Source organism: Accipiter gentilis, chromosome 1 (assembly GCF_929443795.1).
Source record: "Accipiter gentilis chromosome 1, bAccGen1.1, whole genome shotgun sequence".
In the NCBI taxonomy this organism is placed as follows: Eukaryota; Metazoa; Chordata; class Aves; order Accipitriformes; family Accipitridae; genus Astur; species Astur gentilis.
Window position 1 is genome coordinate 15,929,552 of NC_064880.1, and position 20,584 is coordinate 15,950,135.

A 20,584-nucleotide genomic window follows, 5' to 3' on the forward strand; every position below is an offset into this window, starting at 1 on the left:
AGTGGAGTTGCCTGAGCCACAATTTCCTTTTTTCGCTAAAGTAAAACTCACAGCCTGGCTTAGGTCACGTTGTGTGTTCTGTGCTCTCTTAGCAGACAACGTGCTGCAAGCATTGGCCGCGTACCGTCGAAGGTCGATGCAGCTTGATGACTGGGTGAACAGCTGTATTACTGTAACAATTTCTATTTCAAAAAAGATAATGAAGCGTTTGTGAAGGCTTGAGAACAAGGTTGAGAGGAGAAGCTGTTCACGCCAGGCGATACACTGAACAATAAAGGAGCTTGGGGTATAGTGGCATGCTGCTTTCAGACCTTACCCAGAGCCAAAATGAGGTGCTGAGAGTGCTTGGCCCTCGGACATGATCGCTTTGGTTTGGAGGTCTGTGATCATATGCAAGGTAACTTGGAAGTGAGACAAGGGGATACGATATCACCTCTGCCTGAGTGAATATGTCCTGTGTTTTGTAACCTCAGCACGCGCGCAAAGCCAGAATTGCTATCACTTGCAAACAAATACACGTACTATAAGCAATAGAAAAATACAAGCTCAGTAAGAATCATGGGAGTAGCTCTTGAAGGCTGTGCATGGAAACTAAGCTGGCTCCAGCTGACATTAATAGGAAGGGTGTAGTAATTCTTTTCATCCCTTCTCCTAGTTGCAGATGGTTTTTGAGATATCTTGATGAAGATTTTTTGCAAACCGAGGGTGATATCAGCTCATGGTAGGAAGCTCCGAAATGGTAGGTTTCTTTACTGCCACTGTGCACTCTGTAGAGTCTGCTAAATCTTGCTTGCTTGGTTGAAAATGGGGAGATTTAGTTTGCTGACTGCAGAGAGTGTGGGATTGGTGCTGTAATGGAAGGAGCCATACGTTGTGTCAGTTGCACAAACGGCTCTGACCACTTTTCAAGCAAACTTTTCAATGTCTGTGCCTGCCCTAAGTCTAAAAGTCAGTGCCCTGTGACATGCTCCACTTAGGCTCCTTTGGCATTTGCGCTGTCTGCAACTGCTGTAGTAGATCAGAGCGTATGCTACTCAACCAGTAAGCGGGGCTAATCTGACAATAAATGTGTATTTTAAGTGTAGCTGTTGCATTGCATTAATGTTGTTTATCTTCCGATGGTAGCCCTGCATTAGCACATGACATGAGCAATATTAATAATGTGGGAAAGGCAGGGCTTTTTAAGGGGCCATGGTGGTGCAAAGTCGAGTGTAGTATAATTAGAGCAATATCTCTGCTGATAAAATAAAGGCAGCTAATTGCCAACATTTTCATTTTTTTAGTTGCTCTTACTCATCAAAGACTTCGCTCAGCTTGGCGAACGTATCCCTTTCAGGATAAGGTAACTCATGTGAAAGCATTTGCAAGATTAATTTCCACTTACTCTCAAGAGAATTGGGGAAGTTAAAACAACCATGTACGTTTCCATTTTTTTTTGGGCATATTTGCCCACTGGGGCTGTTTCAAAGGTGCAGAAGCAGTAGGTAACATAATTGTGTAAATCGAAAATCTTCAAACTGCCAAAATATAGATGCAGAAGTTGCTGCACCAAGGGAGGGGGGTGAGCCGAGCTGTGGCTGTGGGGACTCCAGAGGATCAGTGTCATGCATTACTCATGCTGAGACAAGCCCAGTGCTGAAAGGCGCAGGCACGTGGAGTGGGACAGGCGGCTGCTCACGCTCGATGGGGGCCGGGAGATGCAGTGCCAGATCAGGGGAGTGATGCTGAGATGCAGCGATGGCTACGTCCCATTGACACCCTATAGGCAGGCTTGACCTCTGGTTTTTGAGAGAAAATAACGTACAGCACACCACTGTGGAAAAGCTGCCAAGCTGCAGCGACGACAGGTGCGGATAAGGAGGCTGAGTGAATGAAGCCTCTGTTTTTTATGAAAAAACCATGCAGCATGTTGAACAAAGCCAGCTTCTTCCCACGTACAAGGCCCATTAGGAACTTTTCAGCTATCGTTTATTTAGACAGGAAGTATATTCTCCTTTTTACAGTAATTTATTAGCTGATTTATAAAGGTTGCTAGTTAAATTTGTTGGAGTGGGAGGACTGAAAGATGGAGATGAACCAGTAGCTAACTGAAAAGTCAGCCCTTCTCACAGGAACCATGGTCCGTAGCGTTTTCCAAACAGGAACATTAATAACAGAGCCAGTTATTTCTGATTGTTTTTCTTTCACCTTATTGGAACTCATGTGGTTCCTTTGCCAGTCCAAATACTCTTATGAGATTCCTGAATCCTCTGCTAGTTAATCAAAATTTTGAAGTTGGTTAATGTTGCGATTGGGAGGATTCATAAGCTTGGGTTTGAAATCTGTTTAGAGGCATAAATTTAGTAGACTAAAGAAATAACGGTTATATATAGAAGAGTTCTGTTATGTGGATCTCCATGAGTTTGTAAAGTCAGTCCATTTCTATGGAAATAACCTGCTATTGTTAGCATCTTCCTTGAAGATGGATGACAAGGTTCTGTTATTTATTAGGTATTTTCCTTTCATTAAAAAAAATAAAATTAGAATATAGGATTTTTTCCAGCCGCTATCACATTTAAGTCTATTAAATCTTCTGTATACCTTGTATCTCTCAGAGGCAGAATACCACAGGCTTGGAGCAAAGTGTTAAACGTGTGAAGCTGACATATAAGATAATATGGCCATAGGCTTCACCCTGATCTCTAATAGGGAGAGACTGCCTTTTCCACCAAGGTTTACAGTTTAATATAGCTTCTGCGATGTGCTGTCATTAACCATGACTTTGGAACTAAATCCTGTGTCTTGTTTTATCTTCGGGACATTGTGAGGGCTTACAGTGTTTATAGGCTAGAAACCAGAAGTTTCATGGCATCACAGAGATTGCAGTTACTTCAGTGCCTTAATTCTCATGCTCCGTCAGCTATAGTGAGGCAAGGCAGACCTCCTTCACTTCTACCACACTGCTACCATATGAAACACCAGAAAAACTGTATAGAGCCTACTCAGGATTAGTAAACCTGGGGAAAATTATACTACTTTTACTAGATGGTACTTAATTTGTTTCTGGGGGATGCAAAGTTTCTGTCAGCCCTCCATATTAGGTAGTCGTGCCATGAAAATTAATGTTGCTGATTCCTTGGGTTGTATTTCAGACCTTGTTCTGTGATCTGGGCACACAATTTCCTTCATAAGGACCTCTGTACGTTTTACTCATCATAGGTTCTGCTGACCCACTGGATATATCAATGAAAAAATAAGAAGAAGGGTCATAGAGTATTATGGAGCAATATTTTCTGTCCCAGTAGAGCCTACATTACACATCTTCCATTCCTGTTCAATCTCTTTGATTGCAAGAAGAGTAGAAGCAAGGATCAAGTCATTTAGGAGGGGAAACCGGGTTTGAAATTGTGAAGACAACTTGCTAGGAGGCAAAAGGAAAAGTTCAACTGCCTTTAAAGGGGAGCTTAGCCTTCAGCCCACTGTGGATCGGGGACTTTCCTCGTGGGGGTCAACAGCCGCAGCTGATGGCACCCCTCACTCTTCCTCTCCCTGGAGAAGCAGTGCTACTCCATGCATGGTGTGGTCTGTACTTCTGGATTGAAGTAAAAAAATTCAATCTGCCCTTACAGTCCCAACATAACTGAATAGGAGGGGCTGAAAAACATGCCTGGGCAGAGCTGAATGAAAATTTTGCATGTGGGATGTGGAGTTCTGCAGTGTTTGGAAACAATAACAGACTGGAAAATGAAAATAACCACCTTGTGTAAACTAGTACCTGTGAAAAATATAATTTTGCTCTGGGCATGAGACGATCACCATGTAACAGGTCTTAACTCCAGTCAAGTGAGTTCAGTATAAGCTATTGTATAAACCCTTGTAACATGACTGTCAAAGACGGCTCAACAGTCTTTGGATACTGGAAGAGTAAAGGATGTCTAACTGTTGCATCTCATATTTATATCTGCCTCAAACCTCTTATTAACCTTACCATAATGGATTGTCTACTGTTCTTACTCAGGAATGCACTTAGGCTTGTGCTTAGCTTTGAACACATTTGCAAACCTGACTGGGAATTAAACATTGCTTAACTGCTGTACTCAACAGAGACCTTGGTTCAAGGGCCACCCTTTTTGCCTCACAAGTTTTTCCTCCATGGTCACCTATGATGATGTTATGTCTTTGATTCCCAGCTGCAACAAATGCCCTATATCCCAATACAGGTCTACCAGACTTGTTCCGAGTGTACCTTATTCTTGCTCAGCTCATATAGTCTATGGTCTTTCAAGAGAAAGGAGGTTATCCTTAGTCTTGGGTCTTACTGACACCAGTGAGGAGCCCTCACTGGAATGCGTGGAAGGCTTTTGCCCACAAACTCTTTTTTTTGGCTACCCTCTGTGAAAATTTATATATATATATATATTATTTTTTATATATACACATGTATATATAGGATGTAGATATACATATATTCATTTACACATACTCATATGTAAACATCTAAATAAACATACTTATGTATGTATACATACTTATATGTATATGTATTGTTCTTGTTTGGTGAACAGCATTTCTTTGATATCTTTCTGAGCACAAGGACTAGAAATGTCCACTCCAGCAGGTATCTACTTGGAGAGACTTAACATACAGAGGCTATAAATTATATTAAAAGTATTTGTTGTTAAACTGTGATAAACTTAGCTGCAGGGAAGTAGCTGGCGCTTTATTGCCTATGAGTTCCTCTGTGTTTCCTTAAAGCTGTAGCAAACAATGGCACATTTATATTTTTTTTTTTAAAATGAAATTTAGGGTAGAAAGAGCCATGTTGGATTCGAGATGCAAGGTGCTCCAGTGGGAGTGCTTCTAAGTCATACAGCTGGTTACCCATCTACTGAAAGCCTTTCTCCCTCCTTTCATTCTATGTTTGGATGTCTTTATTTCCCTGGGAAAGGGCCGTGTAAATGAGTGATTCCCACAGAGCAGCTCTGCACCTTCAAGAAAAATGGATAAGCCTGTAAGTGGAGATGCCCATTTAAGAACTATTGGTGATTCCCTTCCATGGACCAGTGGTGGCCATGGCCACTTGTGCTCAGTAGTTGCTAGACTTAACCATTGCTGCAAGCCTTCTGCAAAGTATGCTGTCGGAGTTTGGGACTGCTAATAAAAGAATGCAGAAATATCCTTCAGTCCAGAAACAGACATTTTGGTTCAGCAGAACAATCTGCATAATGACCTAATTCCATCTGGTTTGATACTGAACTCATTATGTTTTATTTGAATTCATATATTTAAAGTCAGTGTATTGTCTCTCTGCATTTTCAGTAAGCCACAGATTTTTGCAGTGTCCACATACAACCACCTGGTAGAAGCCCTTAGTTGTGGCTCTTAAACAGAAAGAAGGTATCTAAATATCTCCCAATAATTAAAATGTGAGCTAACAAGTCCAGTGTTGTTACAGGCAGAGGAACAAGCCACAGGCCAAGTGGTTGCCCAGACGGTGAAGGCAAAGTTAGGTGTGCTGGGAACTGGTCCTGCCCACCTTGAGACACAAGCTGATGCTGTGACCATGCTTACATTTCTCCTTCCCTCACAAATGTGGGACAACAGCATGAGCTGGGTGTTTTCCACTAAAATAATCAGAAGTGAAATGGCTTATAACATTATCATTTAAAATACCATCAGTAGGTTGGAGTTGATGTGCCTGTGTTAGCACTGCGTGGGTCTTAAGCTGCCTGTAGATCTGAGAAAGATGCCGTACTCATAATCGTATGGTAGCTGTCTCATCTCTGGCCTTTGAACCTTCTTTTATTTCTGCTGTAATGATAATATGCCATGGACAGTGAGTCTCTGCTTTGTTAATATGATTTTTCCCTTTATTGTGAGGTGGAGAGCTGACTAGCACAAGCACATACTTGATGCAAACCTCCTGGAGCTGGATTGAGGAAACTGCAGTGTTTCATGAAGAGGTACAAGGCTAATATAAGGAAGAGGTAGCGTGTTGGTTATGGGAGTCATGTCTCTCTGAAACCCACTCTAAAATGAGTATTTAACGGTGCATCTTCAGTATGTTGCTAGCAAGGTCTGGAAAATGCTCTCTTTATTCCGAATTGAAGGTCTGTGTGCACGTGCCCTATGGACTTGCTAGCGCCTCTTCGAAGGCAAATAAGAAGCCAGCACTGGTGTCTATAAAGTGCTACGTGTGGGTGGGGTTCGCCTGGTATTTTTGCGGTGGGTGGCTGTTGTGGGGCTAGAAATTCAAGTGAGAGCAGGGCTGAGCAGACTGCTCTGAGTTATCCTGAGTAGTTGATGGGATGCGTTATCCATGCCCAGCTCCCTCCTGCAGCCAGCTCAGCTTCTTTGTGTAAGGGAAAAGGCTGGAGAAACAGTGGTTTTGTTACAGTTGATGGGCCCTTTAGGAGGACTGGTACTCAAATATACCTGCAGCAGAGTGAAGCCCCGGTCTCATCTCAGCTGGGGGCAATTTCTTTAGTTGCTGGGGGGCTGGAGAGCACATAAGAGAGCCTGCTTGTACTGGGAGGTCTTAGTTCTCTGGTTGGGAGCAGGCAGGGAGATGTTCCTTAAAAGCATGGGAAGACTTCACTAACTTGCTTTGTGCTTTGAAGCAAAGGAAGATTGTCCTGGAAAGCAGGAAAGGGTGAAAGGGGAAGCAGACTTGCTTGGATGGGAGGTAAGTCCCAGCAGCTATGGAGCAAAGAGCTCTATGGGCAAGCGGAAGATAGTTGCAAACTGGAGGAAGAGTTGGTTTCTTTTTTAACTTGCGTGGTCATGGACTATATGTGTTTCATGGTGTGCTTATAGAAAGCTCAGCTATGCTCTGGAGTGTAATTCATGGGTGATGAAACTGGGGGCAGTGGTAGAAATGAAAGCAGAACTTAAGGAATCCTGTTTCTGGTGTCTAACTTTGCTATCTATTGGCAATTAAATAGGAAACAAAACCCAACAAATCAAACCAACTTGTCTCAAAGTACACATTTGCTGTCAAGCAACTTCATGAACAGGTTTTTCTCTCCTTCTGAACTGGCCCCTGCATTAAGCTTCTCTGAGATCCCTCACTGGCACTCGGTTTGAAGTCTCAAGGCCCAAGTAATTTTTTTTCTGCAGTAAGGAATGGCAGGCAATGCAGTAACCTTCAAACCATGAGTAACGCCAGTTCTTTGTCAGAAAGCTGTATAGCTGAAATGGCTTGGCCAAACTACCTGAAGTCAGAGTGCAGACAAAATGCAGTTGGTCACAACTCAAGTTTTATAGGTGTGTAAAAAGAATGGAGCTCTCTCTGATGGGTTTTAAAGGCTGGTGGAGTGAGTTACTGACAAGTTGTCTTTGTAATACAAAGCCAAGTCTGGAGAGTATCTCTGGAAGTGGTGAGACTGTATTGAAATGCATTTGTGTTTAGACCAGCTGTGAATGGACATATATACTCAGCTGTATATGGGGAAGTGTGATGTAAAAAGGTCAGCCTGAATGCATTTTTAAGGAGAATAAGTTAGGTTTTGACTATTAAATCGAGGGTTTCTATTTTATGAGCCAATGGTTGCCTTTTTCTTTGAACAAAACTGGGGCTGTGGTGGTAAAAGTGTGTTTATATTTGGAAAAATCTGAGATGTCACTTGATTTGGGAGCAGAAGGCTGTCCAGTTTAGTCCTCAGTTCTTGCAAACCATTGTATCATGTAATCCCTTCTGTAAAATTTATTGTGCCCTGCCTTGGAGTGCTAGGTTGCCATTTTTGCTTTTGTTCTTGCTCTTGGAGGATGGTTCTGGGATTCCTGGAATGTTAAGAAACGCTTATTGCTAACCTGAGTCTGTTCTGCCTCTTGTTTGTTCTGGTGCCAGCATTGTGTTAAATAAATTCAGTTTGGGTTTGTTTGTTTGTTTAGTGGAAATGTATTCTATCTCCTTGGTAATGTATGTGTAATAAACAACTAAATGCCCTCTTAACCTTTATTTTCTGAGTCTAAATAAGTTCAGTTTCTCAGTCTGCCCTCTGAAAGTGGGCTCCCTGACTACTCTGCATGCCTGTGTCTCTGCCTCTTTCTGATTGAAATCATCTGTACGGAGGAAGTTCCTGTCGTTTTCTCACCAGGCACTAACACAGATCTTTCTCCATCTCTGGAGGGACCCTGCTTGTCATACCGCCTGGCTGCCTCATAGTATTTTTGTGGAAAAAAAAAACCCCAAAACCACAACCGCTTCCTCTTCGCTTCTTCCTTGCAATTTTGTCTTTGGTTTCTCAGTGTGCTCTCCTGTGCAGAAAATTTACTCGCCAATTCAGTTTCTCATTTCCTGGGTGGTTTTTTTACTTCTTTTTGGTACCACAGATATATTTTTCTTGTTTAAAATCTGCACGTAAGTACCTGCAGGTCTCGAATTGTCCACATTGCCTCTCTGCTATTATATCCTTATTCCCGCTGTCTAAGCTTCAGCATCGTTCCCAGCTCCTTTTGTAGTCTTTGTATCATTTTGATGCCAATCTGCAAGGTATCCTTCGTGCATCATTTCTGCCAGATATTTACTCAGTGTGCATCCTATAGATCCCGTATCCTTTCATGTTTGTTGCAATTCTCAAATGTTTTCTCAATACTGTAATCTTTTTTTCCGTGTAGTGCTTGCTTATCTTCAGAGAGAAATTGAATAAAATTCTTGAATCTCTTTCCCTTACAGAGCATCCTGTTTTGCGCTCTGAAAAATCCCCACCTTCTTGGGTTTAAACCCTTTTCTTCTTGCCCTCCTGTTCCACCACTTAAGCTTATGTCTGTGCTATAGCAGAGCTCAAAGACAGGAGGATATCCTCATTTATTAGAGCTTTGCCACTCTCAGTGTATAGCCACCACCTGAATGCACCACCAACCTACAACCAGACAGCACAGTCTTCAAGCAGCAAAAAAAGCCAACCATACAGCAATGTGTAATGTTCATCCACACCAAAGGAATACAAAATGGGAAAGGAACAGTCCCAAGCAAACTCCCTTGGCGATTTTGTTGTTGTTGTTCTCAGCTTTTTATTTTCTCAGCAGGGATATTGGCTTTTTGCATTCCTGTCTGAAAGCCAACAAACCCACATTGGTGGTTTCAGTTTTCTGTTTGAGAGCGAGCCCCTCCATGCCTGAGAGGAGTCCTAGAAATCTTAGCAGGTACTATCCTCAAGATGTATATAGCTCTATGTCTGAGTTCATTTCAAAGTGTCTTCCATAATCCAGATAATAATCTACTATTCACAATTAGATGTAGTTCCAATTTCTTGAATGCTCAAGCAATTATTTTCTTTGGTAATTGAGTTCCCTATAGAATTCCACTATTCTGATCTCCTGCTCAGAAAACTAAGCATATTAATTTGAAAAGCTGCATGAATGCCTGGCCAGGATAATGGCAGCAGAATAATTGCAAGGAAATCTCTTACAACAGGCTTATTTTCATCTAATAAAGCTTTCCCTGATGGTTACGCTGCATGCTATGAATATGATACAAGCTCTAAAGTGTGCCTGTGTGTGTTTGCATGTGCAACTCAGTTTAATTTTAACATTCTGAGATTTCTTCCTTATATTTTTTTATACATGTTTAAAGATACATTTTTTTAAACATTTACCATTCTGTCTCTTCATGATGAATTTTGGGTGAGAAAGGGAAGGGGCCTGCAGGATTTATGCATGTATCGTATCCATTTAAACACATTAGAATAGAAGTTGCATTCCAGTGTCAAAATGAAGTTTAGGTTGTTGTCTTCTAGATGTAGGCCAAACACTTAGGAAGGGACCAGAAGCGTTCAGAAAGAGCTTACAGCTCAGCAAAGCAACAAAGGAGAGGAGAAAACAGAGGTACAGGGGGATGAAGCTACCCCAGTGTCATACAGCAGGCTGGTGGCAGAGCGTCAGCTGCTGAGGTCAGTGTTGTTGGTGTTTGATAACAGTGAGTAGAAACCTTGATCCATCATGTCAGCAATAATACTGTCTGGTTTACAGTAAGAGCCTGGTTTGACTAGGTAATTCAGTTCTAGTTCAGCAGTTTAGGATGATATAAAATACCTGTTTTTCTCCTAGGGGGCTTGCCTACAAGGAATATCTGTGTGTGTTCAGACCAAGTAGCAGTTGCCATTATCATGCAAGATATGTCTAGAGAATGGTCTTCAGACCTTGAATGCTACCTTATTAATTAGCGCTGTTGAGCTCTGGGCCTGCAGTTGGTGAACAATGGGCCTGCTGTGTTTCATATTGCTGGAATTACTCCCCCTATTTTTTTTTTTTTTTTTTTGGGGGGGGGGGGGTATTGTTCCCCTGTTGTTTCACCTTCTGGAGTCTTTTGTGAACTGAATGCTTAAAAAACAGAAGATGTGAAGTTGAGGTAATTAGTGGGGGTCCTTGATAAGGAAATGGAGTTGGTGCTTGTCTTACATTTCTAAATGGGATGTTTTTTCGTTTTTTTCTCTCATAACAAGGTCAAGTGGCACAGTCTTGCATTTTCAGAAGAGCTGGGTGGCCAGCTCCCATTGAAGTTGACTGGGTTACATGAATCTGTATCTTTTGAGATCCCAGATGTGTTTTGGGCCCATTTTCCTTTCATGTGTGTTTTGTAGTTTGATGGACTTAATGAGACCCAAGGAGGCAATAGAAGTCAAATGACTTGAATCAACATAAGACAACAGAAATATGGCCCACAGTGGAGCCAAAGTACTCTAGGGATGCAGAGCTAGTTATGAATGAGAGATCTGTCTTTTTCAGACTTGCAGCACCCCCCACTTTCCATAAAAGATAGCACAATCTATAGATGAATGCCTCCATAAATATTCGGTGTATGTCAACAGTTACGTAGCACAGTGGTGTTAGCTTTTTGTTATTTACAAGTAGCTGCTGTAGAGATTTTGCACAGTAATCCAGTAGCTGGAGCATTTCATACAGAACTTTTACTTCATGGCAATCAGATGAGTGATGTTTCAGATACCAGATTTTCAAAGGAAAACTGGACGTGCAAAACCCTGTTCAGGACCTTGTTTCCTCTGCCACTAAATATTGATCAGCTGAAACTGTTTTGGAAGACAGTCCTATTTTCATAGTAAGAATTTTAAGCAGCACCAGAGAAAGATCTTTCTTAACACTCTCCCTGGCACCTAGGGCATGGGCAAGCAGATCCCTGGACTGACCAAAGGTCTATAGAATAGAATATTTCAGTTGGAAGGAACCTACAATGATCCATCTAGTCCCACTGCCTGACCAGTTCAGGGCCTGATTGAAAGTTAAAGCATGTTATTAAGGGCATTGCCATTTCCCTATGGAAAATGCTGTCTGTAATTCCTAGGATGGAGGAGGTAGAATTTGGGTTCCCACTTCTGGAGTCGGTGCATAAGGAATAACAGTGCTTTGCCCTGTAACACAAAACAGCTTTCTTCAAATGTCTTGATGTTTGCCTTTGTTCTGCTATGGTACTTGTACAGTGATGTGTTCATCTTGAGCTATGTTTGTAGTGCCATAGAGACTGCTCTGTGTGTTTGCTGATAACATGGGATTTTGCATGGCAAAAAAGCAAATGGGGATGTCAGGCTGTGCAGCTGAAAGGGGTCAGTTTCCCCCCAGGAAATGCTGGCATAGGAGCTCTCTCTGTTACTAACTGAGCTACAAATTCAACTGTATGCAATGGCAAAAATATGTCTCTATACCTAACGCTGTTGCCTGATATTCCCATCTAGGTACCGCAGTGTATTGAGGTGCAGCAGGACCAGACACTGAAATCAAAGGACAAATAATCTTTGTCAGGTATGAATAAATAAAAACAAGGGAAATACAGTGTATGAACCTAGCTATGACTTTGCTACTACGTTTCCACTTGCTGGGTTAGCTTAATGTGATGTAATGACAAGAGGCTGAATATTGAGGCACTTCTGCTTCCGTCAGTGGAAGTCACTTTCAGTTTCTGCATTACCTCCCTTCTGGCAGTTGTAAGTGTCCTTAGCAAGATCACATTTATTATTTATATATATATATATATAAAAAAAGCAACTCGTCCCTGGCGCATTTATTTTCCGTTTCCTGCCTCACTTCATTGGATGGTAGAACAAGCTCCTTATGTCTTGTGTGTCTGTGCAGGTATGTGTATAGGTGTGGAATCATAAATATTGAATATTGAAGGTAGCATTTTATGTAAAGCAGAGGGTAAGCTGCAAAAGCCAAGCTGCTTTTTTTGCCAGTGGGTTTTCCCTAGTTCTCTCTGTCAGCAGTGTTGGCGTTTTTGTTGGTACGTTCCACATTTCTTCCCTGTTGGTATATATGATCCATTGCTACCAATCTTTACAAAATGGCTTTGTGCGATGATTTACAGGGTTTTTTGTGGAATCTTTATTTTGTTGGACAGTAGCACCACTTGCCTTGCAGAAGGCTTTGAAGGTGACGGTGATCTTGAGGTCTCTCCTGTTTCCTTGTGCCCTCTCCCCCTTGCTGGCCCAGCTTGGGAAGGGGGGCATTGTGCTGAAACACCCAGGGACCTTCTCCTCTGGTAGCGCCAGACATCTGAGGCAGCTGGCTCTGCTCCTTCCCGGCAGTCCCCTTTCCCCTTCAGTGGGAGGCATCTGGGCTGCTTGGCTGCTGTCCTCCGCACCGGCTGCTGACCTGGCCCCTCACTGCCAAGCCTGTGCCTATGGGAGCACCCCACAGCCTCCCTCCCCTTGCCCACTCCTCGGTCACTACTTTTATGAGAATTAACCTTTTGGATAGCTTAATTGTGTTTCTGCGTGGATTGCAATAAGGTGCATGCCTGTGCAACATGCGTCTACTTGTATGTGTGTTTTTTGACTTGGGTTGGTGGTTAAGCATTTTAAGACTGGCAGCAGTGGTCTCAAAACCCATGTGCGGAGCAGTTCTCTGAGTGTAGCCCTTGTGTTGAAATGGGAGTTGGCGTGCTACTTGGAGAAACTTGCTTTGATTTCATGTGATGGACTCCTGTGACTGTCCCCAAATTAATGGAGGAACAAAAGGTTTGCATGTTCTGAATTTGTAGAGAGATCATGATAGGTTAAGAAAACTTTTCATTCCTTTCATCCTATCTGTAATGTGTTGACCCCCAGAGAGTAGATGAACTGTGTCTTTAGGGCTGGCAGCAGCATTCTGTGAAAGAAAAAACCCTCTGTCGTCGTCTTAGAAGCTAGACAAAGTATGTCATGTAGGAAGGGGCATGACTGGGCAGGGGGTGAGGGGAGGATAACAAATTACATGTGCTGAAATAAAGGGACTAACAGGATGAATCAGGGCAACGAAGAATTCATTCATGTCATCTATGGTTGTGTCAGACCTCTGCATAGAACACTGGACCTTAGTGATGGACTGTGGAATTCAGCTGGGTGTTTGGTTTGGTTTGTTGTTTGTTCTTTCTTTTTTCCCTTCTTCTGCCGCCCCCCCCCCCCCCCCCCCTTCTTCTGCCGCCCCCCCTTCTTCTGCCCGCCCCTTCTTCTTCTGCCCCCCCCCCCTTTTTCTTGGGGGCCCCCCATCCCCCCTTCTTCTTGCCCCCCTCCTCCCTCCTTCTTCTTGGCCACCCCACCCCCCCTTCTTCTTGGCCCCAACACACTGGTGTGTTTTATAGCAAACACCAGAAACTGAACATGTACCCTACAGCAACAGAATATATTTGTTAATATATTTTGGCATTCAGAAGTAATCTGTGTCAAGTATTGAATATCTGCTTTCCACTCCAGTGGCAAGTCCAAGGAAATGGCAGGACATTGGAGAATCATTGATTTCTAGTGTATGTCATTAGAAGTGCATTATAAAGCTTGGCACAAGGTTTGTCTTAATCCATCTCTTCACATACTTTAGAAAAGAGAGAGATAAGTGTTGTCAAATCACCAAGTGCCTCTTCTGGTCAAAGCTCTCACACCTGAATGCAGGAGTGCCCAGGTGTAGCTGTTCTTCCAAACTCAGATCGGTGATCAAAAGCAAATTGAGCCACCGCACTTCCAGCCATCTGCTGACTTTGGCATCTGCTGGAGTGAAGGATGACCATCAAGATGTATCTTCCCTTACTTCTTGTATGACAGGGAATGTCATTTAGCTCCCTAATGACAGGTAGATGTTGATTTAGCTGACTGTTCACTTACTGTATTCTAACAGTAAACACTATTAAGTGTGATGGAAAGAAATACAGCAGTAAAACTGAAGGACAGAATGGGGTGGGGGTTGGAAAGAGGTATTCATTACTCTCAAAAAGTCACTTGTTTTGCTTTGGCTAAATGAGTTTAGTGGGATAAATCTTACAGGATTTAAGGAGATAAATCCCGGGAGCTGTGCTCTTCCTCATGGTGCTGCCTAGAGTGAAATGCACAAACTTAACCCTGTTCAGTTATCTGAGGCAACTCAGGTGGTATTAAAATTAGGTTAATTTCAGATTGGTTGTTTTTGTTTATATTAAAAGTTTTTCCACTTTCTGCCTTGTGTTTTGTAAGCTATTCCGTAGAGGTCTGATGCTTTCAGTCATGTCTTGCTTGATATGTAGTCGTGTATTCTTTTTTTCCAGTTTGAAGATGTATAATATGCCATTTCTGCCATCATTTGTCTCTCCTAAGACAGCTAGCTTTTGTACTGAAGTTGCCTTCTCACTGTGGCAAGTACCTAAAATCAGTGAGATCCTGTATTGACAAGACTCTTAGCTGTGATGTGTCAATACTGACAATAAAAAGATGACCGTTTCATATATGTGTGTGTATAAGCATACACTTTATGTATGTATGTGTGTATATGTAGCATAAATGAAATTATGATTTAAAAAAACCCAAAAAACAACACACCAAAATTGCAGGTCATGTGCCTTGCAAGGGATCTAGGCAGTTCTGATTATAAAAGACAATAAGCTGTCCCTGATTAGACTTGTGGCCAGATGACATGGTAACCTTAATTTTTAACACTCCTTGAGTCTGTAGATTCGCAGCAGTCGGAGTTAATGCAAAGACACAGGGCTTTTGTGTCAGTATATAAGGTTAGAGTTAGGAATTTCTGGAATGCCACAGTTAAAGAAAAGGCATATTCAAGCTGTTAGTAGCTTGAAAAAAAAAATGCCTGGAGCTATATAACATGTTAAACATTAACATCTGCTTTCAAACCAAAAAGAAAAATATCCTGCTCTTCTTTAGAGAGAGGCCAAGCTGGAATGCTGAATGAAAAATTAATTTTTGGAGGGTGTTATTTTTAAAAATAACCCAACTGGGCCTGAATTCTTTCTTGACACTTAAAAATTACCCTATTTTTGTAAGTATAAGCTAGTTGCTCAGTTCCTGTCCATCAGCTGGCACTACATACTATAAGCAGGCACTTTCTTTCAGCACTTTATTGACAAACCACTTTTATCTAAATGCTACGGGCAATGTGGGTGCAATTCTGAGAGTGAGTGATGGGGAACTTGCTCACAATCACTGGGGACTCCAAGGTAAATTCACCTGAAACCTTGTTTCAGCATGAGTGAGAGTTACCATACAGCTTGTGTACACCGAGTAGAGGAAATCTAATGATAAAAGAAAGAGTGTGAAGTGGGAATTGGAGTAAGTATTTGCTTGCTGCAAATATCCAGTCATTGAATCTGGTGAAAGGGCAGCTTTGAGGAGCCTGGATGTATGTCATAGCAAAAGGCCAGCCAGCTGATTTCCATCAAGAGAGGTGGTGTTGGTGTCTGAGTTGTGTTTTCCTCAAAAGTTGAGACGTGGTGAAAATCATTTAAGTGCAGTGTTTGTCAACAGTTTTTGCTTATTTAAAAAATTGTTGTGACAGTAAAAATAGGAATTCAACACCTGAACTAGAGAAGTTTAATAATAAAATATACATAGAGGCCTCGGGGGACGTTGCATGTCTAGTAGAAGCTGAGTCCTGCTGTTTTATGCGTGTTGTGTTCAGAGTTGATTCAGTTTGTCGCTAACTAGTGCACATGACTTCTGCTACGTTAGCATGGTTAAATGCTATTTCCCAGTGGTGGGGCTAGGTACAGACCCGAGTTGAAATTGCCTCTAGGATGTGGAGCTGAGATCAGCTTAGCCAGAGGCTCCCTGCTCTTGTGCTGACTGCAGACGGGAGAGGCCTTGGGGTTGGTCTTTCTTACTTGTATGAAGGTTGTACCTTGCAAGTGGGCTGTATGAGCACCGGGTACTCTGGATAGGCCTTTCTCATGTTGGTCATGTGGAGAAATGGCATTTGGGGTGGTCTTACACTGCCCCAATATCTGTTTAAATGTTCTTGATTCATGAGTAATTATAGCTCCAGTGATCACAATGGATCATACAGTCTTTTCTTGTTATACTGGATCAGCTTTACAATGGATGTAATGTCATATGTTTGCACTGCAGTATTTATTTATGTGTGTGTCTTTCTCTTCTAGAGGGCTTGGGTAGCTGTTTTTGCAATCACATGCAAAAATATAGCAGGAGGGTTTTTTTTTTTTAAATTGGTAGTGAATTTGGACACTAGAAACTGGGAGTTCAGAGATGGAGCACAGCCTTTTTCAGAAAAGTGTGCCTCTCAGGTAAGTTTCATACTCCAACTGAAGCCACCCAAAATAACTAGTTAATGAAAATGTAAACCTTGTTACGAATCTCAAAAGCTGTGAAACATAATCATCTCATCAAGAATTACTGCCTCTTAACTACTCCATCTAAGACTGCATAATTAGCTGAATAGTCTCATCTTTGCTAGACATTTAACCTTATATACTTATAATTTGTGGTGGATTAATTTAACAAGTTTTAAAACTTCCAGAGCAGGACAGGAGTTGCGATCCTGACTGCGAACAAGCTTTATTCATATTTGCTCTGCTTCCCTTTCCTTTGTGTCAGACTCTTCTGTGGCAGTTTATAATACTTTCAGTGAGTGGCCACCTGTAAAAGCCAGCAGTGTGCTTGTATAGGTTAGTGAGGTGATATGTGACTGTCTCCCTGTTGGCAAAGTGTGTAATTTGTGCTATATACTGATCCCACACAGGCCCAGGGCATCCAATCCACATCAGATTCAGAGCTCATCTCTCCCACTTAGCAGTTCACTTACACAGCTGCCTGAAGACTGGGCTGGTCTTGATTGTTTTCATTGTCCTTGAAATATTCTTTGGTTTTGTGCACCTGTGATTTGTTAATGTTGTTCTCCTTGGTGGAAAGTAGCAGGAAGAAATCAGATAGGTGAACAGACAAGAAAAACAGGGTGTGGTAGTCGGGAGATGAAGAAACACTCAAACAGAAACACTCAAATGGAATCGCTCTACTGTGCTCCTAGCAGGGAAATTTAATTTCTGGCAGTACTGCTTTGCATTGACTCCAGTTACTATCTGAGGCCTGTTGCGACTAAGAAAGTAGTTTTTGTGGCAGTGGGTCCTTCAATATCTGGCCTATTCTCTTTCTCAAATGCCTGTTTTCTCATTGGCATGCATGGCTGAGTCCTGTGACAGAGCTGGAAGCCTGCAAGAACACCTCCAGCCATAAGTAACCCCTCAAAAACCTGCAAGAAATTAACTCAGATTTTCTATCTAACTTGGATCATTAATTAATTCTATCTTTGCCCCCATTACACAATTAGAAATATTGCCAGTGTCCAAATGTGCAATTACTACATCTGTTAGGAAAGGGAAGAAAGAAAAGAATTAATGTTGACGATAATTTATACTGACACACCAAGGATGGGGAAAGCACTCAGGGCACTGAAGACCTGGCCAGAGATTTCAGCTGAACATTTGGAACGATCTGATGATTTGGGCAGATTTGGATATCATTCTTCCTTCTTCTCCTTTGTTTTTCCTTTATCCCCCCACCACCCAGTGACCCAAAAGTCTTTTGAAGTACACTAGTCTACTGTTCACACAATCCACACTGGAAAATATTCCAGGGCTTTGCAAAGATTTGGTTAGCAGGAAAGTCTTTCAAATGGAAATAATTTTTAATATATATATATGTATATTTTTTTTTTAGCATTTTGAAGGACCTTACGAGGTTGTTTAGTATAGCACTCTGCACTTCTGTCTCTGTACCCCTTGGGTCAGACTGGTGGTTCAGCCAACTCAGTCTTCTGCCTCTCTGGATGGCAAAAGGGACTGGTGTTTAGGGACAGGAGGCAGCCTGGCCTTTCCTACAGCACTCCAACCCCAATTGTTTTGGTGATGTAAGGTTCCTGTCTACCATCCCAGTACCTGTTTGTGGACCTATTGTCCATGAGTTCATCCAACCCCTTTTGAGTCCCCTGGCACTGCCTGTCTCCCCAGCCTTGTACCAGGTGTTCACCACCTTCTCTGCAAAGATATTATTTTACCTCTTATAAATTGATCTCTTCCTAATTGTACCAATTCCCCCTACTTCTTGTTCTGCAGCACTTGGCAAACTGCACATCCTTAAGCTTATCCACTGCATCCATGTTTTTGTAAACCTTAAAACAGCAAACCCTCTTCAGCTTTCTCCCCCCAGGCTGGAGAGCTTGTACTCGCTCCTTGTGCAAGGTGGCAGCTCCATCCCCTTCATTGTATCAGTTGCCCTTGCCTAACTGCTGCAACCTTCCCGAGACCAGGACTGCATACAGGATGGGGACATGCCAAGGGCTTGTGAAGTGGCAAAACAACACCTGTCCCTTTCACAGTATCCCTCCAGATGATTCACAGCTTTGTGTTGATTCTTTTTTTGGAGGCCACTGCACAATGAGCTGATGATTTCAGATAACTGTCAGTGATGACTCCCAAGATCTGAAGTTGTGACTCCCATGAGTTCAGCATCACCATCATGGTTTAGGTTCTTATCCCTATATGTATTACCTTTAAGCTTATCTAGTGAGGCTCAGCTGCCGCCTCCTTGCCCACTAGGCTTTTTGGCTTTCTGCTGGTGTTCTTCACCATTGTTGTGCCATTTGGCTACTCAGAATGATTTAGTTTCATCTGCAGGCTCTGAGATTTCACGGTTTCTCTTTTCTCCAGGTCTGTGATGAAGGTATTGAATGAAATCCTCATGGACATGTATCCCTGGGGGCCCTGTGCTAGCTTTTCTTCATTGCCAAACCTTTTGCTTCCTAACCAGCTTTTGGTCCATAAAAGAGACTTTCCTTCAGGCCCATGACAGCTTAGTTTCTTTAATAATCTTTCATGTGGGACTTTGTCAAAGGCTTTTTGAAAATCCAATTATTTTGAAAATCCCTTTCATTCACACACCAACTGACCACCTCATATGACTTCAGGTTATCGAGGCAGGATTTCCCTTTATAGAAGACATGCCAGTTCTTTCCCAACAAGATCTTACTTATCTATATGACCAGAGGTTTTATTCTTCATAATAAACTTTACCATTTTAGCAGGGTTGGAAGTTGGCCTCGGTGGTCTCCAGCTCCCAGGACCCCCTCTGAGGCCATTTTGGGGATGGGACTCATTCTGGCCAGCTGCCATCATCTGGCATAGCGGCGGCTGGTGCCGTGGTCGCACGCCTTGGCCCGCTTGCCTGCATTTTCTCACTGAAGTTCTTCCACCACTCTCTGGTGAATACCACCCTGCTTGTGTAGTCTTGTGCTGCCTGCAAACTTGTTTTGGCTAGACTTAGCTTCTCTGATATTCCTGCTGGAGAGATGCCTCTGGGCCTTCTGGGGGTGGTGATGGGAACCCGGCTGCTGTGAGGGACGGCGAGGCGCTCCTCTCACCGAGGAGCTGCAAGCAAAGGAGGGAGGAGGTGCTCTTTCTCCTCGGGAAACATTTTCGGCTCAAAATGCTGAGGGAGAGGGTTGAATCCTCTGGCAGTGCCTGGCTCATGGGTTACATTGGTGTTTTTGGTGGATGCCTAGGCAGTCCCTGCGGGTGCTCACTGCTGCCCCAGTAGTAACCACTAAAATATTTGTATACGATCAAGGCAGGCCAGGACCCTCCTCTGGCTTTGGGAGCATTTGTGGAGATTTCCGTATCTCCTTCAGGTACGTCCCCCCCCTTTTTTTTCCCTTCCGTTTTTTCCTGAGAAAGGGCCACTCAGGAAAATGGGGTCCCAGGCAGGAAATGGCAGCCACGCTTCGGCCGGCTCCTGCTGCCTCATGGATGGGCTGCTCTGAAGGGCTCAGCAGGGCCGTGGGCTGCACAAAATGTAGCCCTGCAGCCCCCTCCTCCTCCTGGGGGAGCATCACTGTGGCTGGGTGTCAGTGTCCCTCAAAGGGCCCCAGAGGTTTGGAGGCCTTTTTGAGGTATTTCTGCCCTGATGCCATGGCACTGAGGAAGATGGGGCGGCCGCAGGTGGCCCCTGGCCTGAGGCACCTCTGGGGGACTGGGTTTACAACAGACGAAGTTGGAGCCCAGTAACAAAACTGTGCATGCTTATCCACTGGAGAAAAAAACCTTTTTGAATCCATCACGGAGAGCATATGTGGAGCAAATTTAAAAAAAAAAAATATAAAAAAACCCCAAGAGGTTTGGAGAAAAGTGACCGTGTTTCCATGTAGCTCTTCCTGTGGCTCCAGGAAATGTGGGGGCATGCAGAGCAGAAGCCACAGTGTCTCTGAAACTTCAGGGAAGCTCTAATAAAGCATCACCAGCTCTTTAGCGCAATGGTTGTCAGAAAAAATTCAAATGTGGTAGGTCTCGCATGTCAGTAGCTCAACAGATGCTAACTGTAAATGTGATGTCCCAGACAAAACCATGTAA

At 43.0% G+C, this 20,584-nt stretch overlaps 1 protein-coding gene across 8 annotated transcripts in view; it reads left to right on the forward strand.

The window, feature by feature from the left end:
* Positions 1-20,584, forward strand: part of ERBB4 (erb-b2 receptor tyrosine kinase 4) — a 645,972-nt gene that overhangs the window by 109,661 nt on the left and 515,727 nt on the right. Inside the window, exon 1 of one of the 8 annotated variants that reach the window (XM_049809080.1) lies at positions 11,685-11,736. The exons of the other annotated variants lie outside the window; for them this stretch is intronic. The gene's annotated coding sequence lies outside the window, so the exon portion shown is untranslated. Of the gene's footprint in view, positions 1-11,684; positions 11,737-20,584 lie in introns of those variants that run through there. 8 annotated transcript variants of the gene reach the window in all.